The sequence below is a fragment of the Notamacropus eugenii genome, chromosome 4 (genome assembly GCF_028372415.1).
Source record: "Notamacropus eugenii isolate mMacEug1 chromosome 4, mMacEug1.pri_v2, whole genome shotgun sequence".
NCBI lineage: Eukaryota > Metazoa > Chordata > Mammalia > Diprotodontia > Macropodidae > Notamacropus > Notamacropus eugenii.
Window position 1 is genome coordinate 76,368,425 of NC_092875.1, and position 12,330 is coordinate 76,380,754.

Consider the following 12,330-nt stretch of genomic DNA (forward strand, 5'->3'; position numbering starts at 1 on the left):
AAGAGTTTAGCCACAAAAGGGAAAGGAGATATAGAAGAATAGCTAGTAGATATGGACAGATCAAGTGAAGGTTTTTTGAGGATGATGGCACCATGGCCATTCTGGGCATTAGAGTAGCCAATAGACCAGGAGAAACTGAAGATAAATGAGAGAGTAGGGATGATAGAGGGGGTCAATCTGCTGGAGAATACAGGATCATTGAATGTAGAGGAGTTTGCCTTTGCAAGGAGAAAAGCCACCTCTCTGTATGAAACATGGATGATGGAGGAAAGAGTGGAGCAAGATGTATTTGTATAAAACAAGGGAGTCAGACTAGCTTCAGGCTAAGGTGCTTCTGACTTGGCTCTAAGTCTTATGGTCACAGATTCTCAGTTAGAGGGAACATGAAGGGCCTTCTAGTCCAACCTGTACCTGAACAAAAATCCCCTCGAAAATTTACCCAACAAGAGTCATTTCTGGCTCTACTGCCTGGGTTTCAGCTTCCTGCTTTATAAAAGGAGCAGGTGAAGCACATGAGAAGGCAACGCGATATGGTGGAAAATCTACAAACAGCATCAACTTTTCTGTACAAAATCTCAAAGGAATAGAGAGAGGAAAAGATTCCATTAAAAATAACTATAAATGGCATTAAATATTTGGCAATTAAGCTATCAGGAAATACTTGGGATTTATATAAATGCTATAATACTTTATTATATATATAAAATATACTATATACAACATACTACAATATAATTATATATAAATACTATAAAGTACTTTTTACAGAAATGAAGGCATTTTAATAATTTGAGAGGAACTCATTGTTTAGCCTATCCAGGACATAGCAATTCAATTAAAATTATGACACCACCTACACTAATTCACAGATTTACTATTATACCTATAAAACTACCAAAGGACTACTTTATAAAACTAGACAAAATATTATTAAAATTCATCTAAAGCAATGGTCTCTAGAACAGGCATTAATGCCTTCTCAAAAGCCATGACATGATCCCATTGGGTTTGTAATGAACTGGTAGTGGGTGGGAATATGGGTTACATCTCACTCTCCTACCAATCATGAGGCTTATCTCCAACACTACTAAATCTGTCCTTCATTCATTACAGTCCAGTACTGTCTCATTCCACCCCCTTCTATCACCATGCAAACTCCAAACCCTCCCCGTTTATGAAACAGACATTGGGTAGAAAGTTAGGTATGTATTCATAGAAGATGGGTAGTATGTCCACATGGTTTGTCTGAATGTATAGACAAGGCTTATGGATAGTATAGATAGAGATAATCAGAGACTTGGCTCATCTCTGTGGAGGGGAGAGTCAAGGGCAGTGTCTAGATTCTAGCTAGAGCTTGAAGGGTAGGGAAAGACAGTCTCCAGGAAAGCCACAAGGCTGGGTGCTTTTCTCTCCAATCTCTGAGAGGGGTATTGGGCTAAATTTATATCTCTCTGCCCCTCTCACATTACTCTAGTCCACTCTAGAAGAAGAGGATTTAAAGGTTCAGAAGAAAAGCTCCTTCCCCAGTCACCCTAGTAGCCCTTAGCTTAGACTCACCAACTTATTCCTTCCTACTAAACATGGTCACACCAAAAATAAAAAATCATCACAGATAGCAAATAGTCAGTAAACCCATTTATCCAAGCAAAACTGGAGAAATTCTGTAGATTAGAACATGCCTGAAAAATAGACAAGAGTTGATAAGTTCTCCAAATGGAAGTAAGATAATATCTCAGCTCAAACCAGGAAAGAAAGAACTTTCATCTAAAAATCTATTAACCTCTAGAACTTTAAGCAAGTCCAAAATATGATATGACCAGCTTCCCATGCATATCTGCTATTTCCTAGTCTTTCTCTGCCACTTTCCTGGAGTCTCCTCAGTCCAACTTTCTCTGCAGATAAGTCCTGGAACTAACTCCCTAAGTCCCTTACATAAGTGCTTAGCATTTTCTCTAACAATCTACAGCCACCATCTCCTGCAAATGTAGCTACACTCAAAACATCCGGGGTTTGGATTATAGCCCACTTATATAACCAAATCATAACCAGACAACCCTAACAGCAGCTACGTAAGCACTACTGGGAAAATCCCCACCCTCAACACACCCTCTCTTGTTTCCCCAGATCTCCTTATTGCTTCAGTAGACATTCCTCAAATGGTGGGCTCCGTAATTTGGGTCAGTAACCCTGCCCTCCACTTTTCTTTTTGCATGAAATGTGATTTGCATAGGATGGCATGGATGGGTTACAATCTTCATGCAGATCTTGTTACATTATCTTTTCCCCAAAGTCCACCCATCTTTCAAACTTCCCCATTTCTGTAGAGGGTACTGCCATCTTTCTAGTCATCCAAGTTTAAAACCTCCTTGCAATTCCCATCTCCTCATTCTGAATAACCCCATATATTCAAACAATTGCAAAATATTACCTTTTCTATCTCCACATCTCTCACATCTGTCCCCTTTTCTCTATTCTGTAGCCACCACTCCAATGCATCCGCAGATAGCTACCAATGTGATTTTCATAAAATAAGGACTGGACCAAGTAATTGCCATTCTTACTCAACAAACTCCAGTAGTTCCCTATTAGCTCTCTGATCAAATATAAATTCCTCTAGTTGGCCTTCAAAGAACTTCATAATCTAACCCCAATCTATTTTTCCAGGCTTATTATCCTTTACTCCCTTTCTTATATTTTATTGTTCAGCCAACTGGCCTTCCTATTCCTTACACTGATTAGAAATCAAAACTAAAATATCCAAACATGAATAAGAAATTAAGGAATGATACCATTAAGTAGAACCACATAAAACAAGAGGAACGGATTTGTATTAAAATTTTTCTGCTGGGCTGAAATCAGCAGAATTGAAAAAAAATATTTTAGTTGTTATTTTCATATTATTCGTACATATATATGTATATTGAATAGCTACATTGAAATATGCTAGGAGGAGACTTCTTAACCATAGGATAGAAGAAATAGTCAAAATTTTAAAATATGCAGTTTTGATTATTTAAAACTTAAAAGTTTTTGCAGGTTAAAAAGTGAGAAAATTCATTGCAACAAATATGTCTGATAAAATTTGGATTTGCCAGATATATAAGGGATTGACATGACTATGTAAAACCAAGAGTTATTGCATGATAGCTAAGTGGTCAAGGTATATGATCAGTTTTAAAAAAAAGAAATGGAAAAATCATAACCATATGGAAAAATTCTTTAAGTCACTAATAATAAAAAAATGCAAATTTAGAAAACTCTAACGTTTTACCTCTTTCCATCAAATTGGCAATGATTATGAAAGATGGAAATAGCCAATGGTGAAGAGACTTGATGAAGTCAGACACACTATGTGTGAAGAGTATACTATGTGAATTAGTCCAACTATTCTAAAAAACAACTTGAATATTAATAGAGAAAAGTTACTCCAGTCTTCATCTACCTTGATTCAGATATACTACTACTGATCATGAAGGTCAAAGAAATCAAAGATAAAAAGAAAAGCTTGGGAGGAGTCTTGGTTCTTGCTTTTTAAATCTATGAGCTAGAGAGTGAGAAATGAATGCCCCTCGTCAATTCAAGTACTAGCAAGAAACACTACCAAGCCAGGAAGGAGTAACTAAAATGGTCACTACGCATTTTCTTCTGTATTTTAATTCCATATTATTAAGATTGTGTGAGCATACAGTTAGTGTCTAAATCTATGGATGCTGAGGTAAGAGAGCAGAGTGAATCTGAGAGGGAAGGGACAATGAACCAAAAAATACAAATGTAGTCAATTTAATATTTTATCAATGTTTCATCCCTTATACTAGACTAGGACCTGGTAGCAAAGGAAAAGTATCCCACCAAGCTACATTAAAAACATAATCTACCCAGTCTTGTTCCAGTTGTCAACCTGATAAAAGATCTGTGTAAGAACCCTGGGACAGATGGGGAGGAACTCTTCAAAGAGACACCATTGGTATTTAACTAAGATATTGTACTACATTAATTCAGTCTCTTGGCTGGATTTTTACCTGATAGCACAGATGAGTCAATGACTTCCCTGGCTTCCTTTAAACTAAAATTCCTTTCCAGGCAGCCTTTTCCAACACCTTTTTAATATACATGCCTTCCCTCTGTTAGTTATTTTCTCTTTATGCTGTATCCATCTTGCTCTGTATATATCTGTTTGCTTGTTCTCTCTCCCATTAGACTGTAAATTCCTTGAGAGCAGGGACTGTCTTTTGCCTTGTCTTTGTATCCCTAACACTTAGCACTGTGCCTAGCATACAGCAAGTATTTAATGCATGTGTATCACTGGAGATTGAATTCTCCATGTGAACACCATACCACAAGTACTTATTTCACACATGTATATATTGTGTGTTCGTTTGTGTCAAAATATAGTCACTTAAATGAGAGCAATACAAAAAGACAATCAAACTCAGACTAAATGCCAGGAGCAGTACTAAGTACAAAGATACAATAAGTACGGGTGTTAAATGTAGCAGATGTAGACAGATACAGTTGCTATATTTGAAAGACAGTTTAGCTTAACTTTTTCTGTGTAAGGGATCATTGTGTAAGAAAAGGAAATATTAGAAAATGATTCCAATGCACAAAAACATGAATATGTTATCTTAAAAAAACTTTAAGGAATAAAAGGGGAAATTCACTGAATTTGGAGTCCAAGATCCTCATTCTCTTACTGTCTATCTGCGTTACGTTAGACAAGTGACTTTGCCTCTCTAGTGGTTAATTTCCTACTTTGTAAAATGAGGGGCTCAGTGATTTTCAAAGTCCTTTACAACTTCAAATCCCTTGATCAGACAGTCACAAAAGTGGCCCAAATGTCTGAATTTCCACCATCCTAGCCCAAACCCCTCCCCAGTCCATTCAACTTCCCATTTCAGAACCTCAGTGAGAAAACCTTGCAGAAGTCAACAATTCAAAAGAATACTCTACAAAAACTGCGGTCAGCTCACAATAGGCGCCCTGCTCTCCCAGGACTCGGAGTTGGGGAAGAAATAGGGAAAATGACAGAATGAATTCCAGGGACAAAGTGGCAGGACACTAATAACAATAATCTAGACAAGGGTGTTCTGGGTTTGGGAAGGAAAGAGTTCAGTGTGAACAGACACAGTCAAGGCAGATTTCCTAAGAAAGTAGAATTTGACTCAGCGTTCACTGAAAACTCAACCAGTGTGTCACCTGTTCCATGAAGCTTCCAACTGATAACCCTCTGAGGTGTTATTTAGTTCTCTCTTTTCTCCTCAAATTACCTTTCTTTATTTATTCATCATTTATTTATTTACACATCATTATCATCATCATAGCTAACATTTTCCTAGTACATTAAGATTTGCAATGTGTTATATATATAGCCAAATTAGCTCCACATAACAATCCTGTTAGATAAATACTATTTTTATCCCATTCTACAGATGAAGAAGCTGAGGCTGAGAAACTGTTAGTGCACATGTTGTGCTCCCCATCCCCTACCCCAAAGAATGTAAATCCCTAGAAGACAGATTATTCCATCTTTGATTTTTTTTTAACCCTAGTGCGTCCTGAGGTATCTCACATGTAGTAGGAGCTAAATTGATGATTTTTAATTTTTTTTATTTTAGAACAATTTATTATCTCTTCCTCTCACTTCCCTTGCTCCCACTGAACCATGTACAAAAATACTGGTCTCATTCTACAGTCTAAGTCCATTACCTTTCTAGCAGGAGGAAAGAAGCATGCTTGATCTTCGGTCCTCTGGAATGATAATGTGTCATTGCACTGATCAGAGTTCTAAAGTCTTTCAAAACTGTTTTTCTTTATAATGCTGGTTCACTGTATAAATCGTTCTCCTACTTCTGCTCATTTCACTCTGTATCAGTTCATAGGTCTTCCCAGTTTCTTCTGAAACTGTCCATTTCAACATTTCTTATGCAACAATAATAGTCCATCACTTTCACATACTATAATTTATTTAGCCATTTCTCAATAGGTGAACAACCATTTAGCTCGAAATTGTTATAAATAATTTTATCCTGATGGATCTTTTTCTTTTATCTCTTTGGGGTACAGGTCTAGTAGGAGCACTACTGGGTCAAAGGGCATAGAAAGTTTTGTGACATTTGGGACATTTCAGAATGGTCAGACAAATTCACAGCTCCATCAACAATGGAGTGTGCCTGTTATCCCAAAGCTCCTTCAGCACTTATTATTCTCCCTTTTTGTCACCTTTGCTAATCAACATGTATGATCTATATCTTGCTGCTAGACTCAGATGGTCCTAAAAGAGAGAGTGAGGCTGGTGACTTTACCAAATACAAAATCTTTCAAAGATCACTGACTATGCAATAGAAACCAAATTTGTTCATCTTTTCACTAAGTACCAATGGCTGGAACTAACTGAGGGCAGCTAAGTGTTCAATTCCTATCTTATCTGTCACTTATCTTCATTTTTGATTCCCTATTAACCACTTTTGTTCCCTCCTTCTCAGTAGGAAGATTGAAGATTCTCCTTGAAACCAGAAGCAAAATAAAAAGTGAACAATTCAGCCTTCTCACCATTTTCCATTGTCATTATCCTGTGCATCTGGGACAGCAATCCTATCCATTCTTCGACTCTCCTCTTGCCCCAATATGGATCAAAAAGTCACCTTTTTTGTTGTACATCATTCATCACCTGTTTTAGCTCATTCTAACTTTTACCATTCCTTATAAGACTACTTCTTTAGCACTGTTCTTATGGAACTTTTCCACTATTTTATGTTTATGCTCACTTGCACGCCTTTGCTTCTATAGAGAAAGGTGGTAGAGTGAATAGAAGCTGGTTCACCAACAGAATAGCACAATATGAATCCTGCCTCCTATACTGACTACCTCTTGAACAATGGGCAAGTCACTCAACTTCTCAGTATTTCAGTTTTTTCATTTACATGATGGTAATATTAATATTTGTATTATCCAAGGCTTAGGGTTTTTATGATAAAAGTATTTTGTGAAACTTAAAGTGCTACAAAAATGTGGGTTGCATATTTTTTAAATGTTTGATAATAAAATCACTTAAGCTCTTTGGGCCTCAGGTTCTTCATCTACAAACAAGCATGTTGAATTAGACGACTTCTAAAATCCATTCTCACTCTACATCTGTGGTCCTTATAGTATAAGTAACAGATTAAAGTTTTGTTTTCTTATCTAATCTGTTACTCTTTTTTATGTTATTGGATTGTTTGATCTATTTACATTTAAAGTTATGAGTTAAGTTTATATTTCCCTCCATCTCTAAAATTAGGGTGTTTTTTTCAAGTTATGACTTTTTCCCCTACTATAAACACAGCATTGTGTTCCTTCAGTTACTTTACTTTAATTTTTTTTTAAGGTGACCCTATTCACTTGCTCTCTTCCCCTTCACCCCTGACACCCTCTTCTCATTTGTTATCCCTTTTTCCTTTAAAGTTTTGTGTCCTGGTTCCTTTTACTCTACTGCTTTTATCTGGTTATATATTTCTTCCCCTTCAGTTAGTTTCCTCTCAGTCTTTCCCCCTTCCTCTCCTCCCCTTCAGCTAGTCCTCTTCATTAATTTTTAAATTTCATTTTTGCATCCCTTTTCAAAAAAAATTTCTCACTCTCTTCACTATCCATCTCTCCCCTCTATTTACTCTAGTTTCTCATTCTCTGATTCATTGTCCTATAATTATCTGGTCTCTCTTCTCTTTATATTCTCCATGCAATCAAAGCTTCTAAGGTTCAATTCTAGGCTCTCTGCTCTAGGGGCTTTGTGTTACTGTCTTTCACAAATTTCCCCATAGATTCCCCCTTTTCCATTGTGCCTTACTACCAAAACAATGTCAATTATCCCAGGTATCAGAGAGAACACTGCCCCATGATAGAGTCCCTTCCCCATCACTGATCTATACTCTCCCTTCTTGACCTTTTTCTTTTTCTACATTTCCCTAGAAATCTCCTTCCTGTTTCCATTCTTCCAGGTGACAGTGGCCCCCATGAATCCTAACGCCTCCCGTCCATTCTTGTAGTATAATAACCATCATTTCTTCTCTCAGTTAGAAATGTAAACTCCAAGGCTTAGCACAGTGCCTGACCATCTAAGTCCTCAAGTGTGGCCCTTTGACCTAACCCAAACTTCACAGAACAAATCCCCTTCATAAAAGGATTTATTCTGTAAAACTTGAACTTGATCAAAAGGCAACACCTGAGGACCCAGAAGGCAGTGGGTTTGCAGGGTGGAAGTTTCCTCCATGGGTCATGGTCTCTGTTGTGACTGGCAAAGTGGATAGTTGTCTTCTAGGAATTTTCTACCAAAAGCAGAGGAGCTAATAAGGCTCCTTTACAGCCGCTTATGTATATTGTCTTCTCCTATTGTTGTCTGTCCTTCTTTTCAAAGAAGACCAATGACGTCACAGGGTGATGCCCCTGACTCTCGATGAATTGCATTTAAGTGAGGCAGAGTTGCACAAGGTCATCAGCCTGCCTCCCTTTCTCTCTCTCTCTCTCTCTCTCTCTCTCTCTCTCTCTCTCTCTCTCTCTCTCTCTCTCTCTCTCCCAGAATCATCAAAGACTGGCGATGACCTTAGTGTCTTTGACATCTGATCATGCTCTACGTTCTCCATGTTGCCTGCTTCAGCCACCTTCATGGAATAAATTGTTCTCATCCACCCATGTCTTCACATGTTTGGAGTAGACCTCCACCTAACTCAATAATAAGTAGAAGACTCCTCACTTACCCTCAAAAGTAGATTGCTCAAGAGTGAGGACTGTCTTTGCTTTCTAATTTTATTTGTATTTTGTATTTGGCCCACACATAAGTAATTACAAGGTACTTTCAGAAGAGACAGAATCTGGGGACATCTGGAAAGATTTCCTTAGGAAGTAGAGCATAAGCTCAACATTGAAGACACCTAGAGATTCTAAAGGACAGATGTGAGGAAGGATGGAATTCAACAACCTGGAGGTTCCATGATTCTCGGGACTTGATAGCAGTAGGACCAAGAACAAGTTACCACATTCCTGGACCCCCACTTCCTTATCTAACATGAGGGTAATTATGTGGAGTTGTGAGGAAAGTGCTTTGTAAACTTCAAAGCACTACAGAAAAGAGAGCTATTATTATTATTATTATTAGGAGGAGGCAGTCAGAATATAGGCTGGTTTGTTCCTAGTGTGGAAGCTGGAGGTGGTAGAAAGATATAAAAAAATGAACTCTGAAGGCCAAAGACAAAGAAGTCTGCCCCTTGCTGTGTGTACTTGAAAGGAAGGTTAGACTGTAATAAAAAGGAATTTGGATCTAATCTGAAGTCACATAGAACCATAGCATTTCTTAACTGGCAGAGATCTTAAAAATCACCTAGTCCAAAAATGTCATCTTACAGAGACAGCATAGAAGAGTTGGTGAAATACTAGACTTGGAGTTCCCAAGTTTATTACCTGTATTGTCACAACCAAGTCCTTTATCCAGGATGGGAACCTGTAGCCTTGAGACCACGTGAGGCCTTCTAGGTCCTTGGGTGTGGATGAGTTCAAGTTTTACAGAACAAATCCTTTTATTAAGGGGATTTGTTCTGTGATGTTTGGATTCAATCAAAGAGCTGCACTTGAGGACAAAAAGGGCCACAGTGTGGCCTCCAGGCCCCAGGTTTCCCACCCCTTCTATGCTTACCCTTCCTTCTCTATTAAGTGGAGATAATAATACCTACAATACATGCCTCCTAGGATGATTGCAAAGCTTAAATGAGCTAAAATATGCAGAATATTTTTAAACTTTAAAATGTTACATAAATGAAAGCTATTATTTTAAATGAAGCCACTCTAGCCTTTAAGGTGATGGGGGGAAACCCTATATTTCCTATATCTTCTCTCTCCAACAGCCTTTAATACAGGTTTGCAGTTGATAGACATCGGCATAGAGACAAGTCACTTTGTTTTTCTCTTCCCCTACACACAAGAATTACCCACTTCTCCTACCCCTACACTTTCATTTCCGTATTTACTGGACCATTCAGAGGCAGAGAACACACCCTGAATTCTTCCCCCTCCCACATCTACCAAGCCCCCAAAGATACGACTGAGACCAGCACTGGAGCAGGGCATGGGCAGGTGCTATGGCTTAGGCCAGAGTGAGGACAAGGGTTGAAGGACTTCCTGAGCTGAGATGTGGGGAGTGGGGAGGGACAGTAGGAGGCACAGGAAGACAAATTGGTGATCTGAGACACTGTAGCTGAAGAAATCACAATATCTCTTGTATCTATTTGGGGTCTCAATAGCCACACTCAGTTCCTTAGCACCTGCCAACTGGACCATCATTAGAACCCCCCAAATTCTCTCCCTGCTGCCATTCTCTCCTCTGTCCAAATCAGCCTTCACAAGCTATCAGAAAAATTGTCCTAATATTTTTAAGGTAAAGATGGGGTTGAAGAGGGACCCAAGGGGTTCCATAGTCAATTTGATGAGTTTCCAGAGAAATGAAAACTTTGGGGAACACATACCCATTAATAGTGTGTTGAGAGTACAGTGAATGAACAGCTTTTGACTGTACTCTGGTAACTGGAGTTGCCACCAAGATGTATGGTTAGAACTCTTAGAGATGACAGACCCTTGTCAAAGAAGTCACCCCTCTCCATGGCACCCCCAAAAAACGTAACACAACCCTAAATGCTCTGCCTCTTTTGGGGGGGGTGCATTTTTTTTGTTGTTTGCTTGTTTAAAGAAAAGAAAAGAATGAAGTAGACCTGTGTTCAGGGGGAGGGGGAGGAGAAGAGAGGTGAAAATTGTGAGAGAGGATAGAGAGCACAATTACGTTCACAGATTCCTTCCCCCAGAGGGGGGACTTGGACTTGTCCACATGGCCCAAAAGGGAAGATGATGGATAAAGTTAATGAATCCTCACCTTCTGTACAGAGTATAAGAGTTTTCTAGTAGCACAATCCTAGAATCTTAGACTAGACTAGATCCAGAGAAGAGAGATTTCCTGGGAAGCCCCAGATTTGGGCATTGTCTTGTAGGTGGTCCCAAGTCTGATAGCCTGAAACTTAGCCTTCTGCCAAGAGAAAGGGAATGTCTTGAGCAGTGTGATCCTGGAATCTAGCTTTCCAGTCAGAGAAAGGAAAGCTCCTGGCCAACACTACTTGGAAATTATCTCTGGAATAATCTCAAGTTAGAGAGTTTGGGAATCAGATGTACGAGGGAGCTGAGAGCCCCCCTTTTTCAGACCATGACAATAAATCTGGAATTTATTCAACAAAATGAGGAACAGTACAGGATAAATTTCAGTTGGAACATGTGGCCATTCAGACACCTTGAAAGGTTCACAAGAATGAATGATTATTCCTCTGGTAAATCTACTTAATCCCTCCAAAGAACTCCAGACCTTCCTCTAGCACTTCCTACTTTGCCAACTTGTAAAGCAGTTATCCATCTACTTTGTCAGGTTGATTATAAAACTAAGCTTTGGGCCTGCAATTTCTGTTCTCAAAGAAATCCATTCCCTCTAGCATACTCAGACCTATCTGAGATGAATCAACTTAAGGAACTAATCCCCCATTTTTCTACAGTTGAATACCTAGTGCAGTGAGGGGCCTGCTCTATGTTGTTGATAGATGTTTGGAAGAAGAGGACCTCTGAGTTCTAATAGAGTCTTTACAGATGTCCCTGACGCCTCTTCCTCCAGATAGTTCAGTGGGTCTGATCATGTTCGGTAGAACAAATTGATCTATAAAAGAATCTCAAAAAGCTAGATCTTTGGAGGACTTGATTGCAAAGAATACACTGGGTCTTACCAAGCCAGCTAGCTATGCCTGGTCAACAAGCAGTTCTTGTTCAACTATAGGAATAACATTTTATCCTAAGCAGATTTCTGATGCCTTATTCATAAGACTGATATGAACCTGACACATCTCTTTGGGGAAATTACAAAAGGATCCATGGCCAGGAACTCAGGAGAAAAAATAGTTGTAAATCATCGGTGCTGCTTTGTCTGCTGCTATTGGACTGCTGGAGGGCACTTTTCCAAAAACTGGAGCCTGGGCCTGGTAGTCAGAGATGAGTAAAAGGTTCCCTTTCATTTCAATGAACGTTTTATTTTCAAAAGCAACCAAGCACTATGAGATGCTTGCCAATTACACAGTCACAAATAGTGACTGCATTGATTTTTGTGTCTGTGTTTTTGACCAAACTGGTCTCTTAGGAGATGAAGCAATGTGCAAATCTTACAGGTGGTCATGGTAATAGGAGGGGATTCTTTCAACACATCCCTTTTCAAGTAGACACTCCACCTTTACATAGCTGAATACTGTTGGAAAAAGTTACATGACTATGTTGACTGGGTCCAATACA

The 12,330-nt window shown here is 38.8% G+C and overlaps 1 pseudogene; it reads left to right on the plus strand.

Annotated features, from left to right (window-relative positions):
• The first annotated feature begins 11,209 nt into the window (after nt 1-11,209).
• On the plus strand, nt 11,210-12,260 carry LOC140502251 (protein transport protein Sec23B pseudogene; annotated as a pseudogene).
• The last annotated feature ends 70 nt before the right edge of the window (nt 12,261-12,330 follow it).